Here is a 719-nt window from a genome sequence, read left to right as displayed (position 1 = left end):
GGAAGATGCTTGGTGACTTCACTGCATCTAATTCCAATTTACATGGAAGAAGCATCTCCATTCCTGCCATTGGAGCAAACAACTTTGAGCTGAAACCTCAATTAGTTTCTCTGATACAGCAGAACTGCAAGTTTCATGGACTTCCATCTGAAGATCCTTTTCAGTTCTTAACTGAATTCTTGTAGATATGTGATACTGTTAAGACTAATGGAGTAGATCCTAAAGTCTACAGGCTCATGCTTTTCCCTTTTGCTGTAAGAGACAGAGCTAGATTATGGTTGGATTCTCAACCCAAAGACAGCCTGAACTCTTGGGATAAGCTGGTCACGGCTTTCTTAGCCAAGTACTTTCCTCCTCAAAAGCTGAGCAAGCTTAGAGCTGATGTTCAAACCTTCAGACAGAAAGAAGGTGAATCCCTCTATGAAGCTTGGGAAAGATACAAACAGTTGACCAAAAAGTGTCCTTCTGACATGCTTTCAGAATGGACCATCCTGGATATATTCTATGATGGTTTATCTGAGCTATCAAAGATGTCACTGGACACTTCTGCAGGTGGATCCATTCACCTAAAGAAAACGCCTGCAGAAGCTCAAGAACTCATTGACATGGTTGCTAATAACCAGTTCATGTACACTTCTGAAAAGAATCCTGTGAGTAATGGGACGCCTATGAAGAAGGGAGTTCTTGAAGTTGATACTCTGAATGTCATATTGGCTCAG

At 41.4% G+C, this 719-nt stretch overlaps 1 non-coding gene across 1 annotated transcript; it reads right to left on the bottom strand.

Annotated features, from left to right (window-relative positions):
* Nucleotides 1-368: 368 nt before the first annotated feature.
* LOC148568164 (small nucleolar RNA R71) lies at nucleotides 369-476 on the bottom strand. The gene has a single exon (XR_015881826.1). It is a non-coding gene; the product is annotated as a small nucleolar RNA R71 (small nucleolar RNA).
* Nucleotides 477-719: the final 243 nt, after the last annotated feature.

This window comes from Arachis ipaensis, chromosome B4, assembly GCF_059453495.1.
Source record: "Arachis ipaensis isolate K30076 ecotype BB chromosome B4, ASM5945349v1, whole genome shotgun sequence".
In the NCBI taxonomy this organism is placed as follows: Eukaryota; Viridiplantae; Streptophyta; class Magnoliopsida; order Fabales; family Fabaceae; genus Arachis; species Arachis ipaensis.
This window is presented reverse-complemented; position numbering and strand designations above follow the sequence as displayed.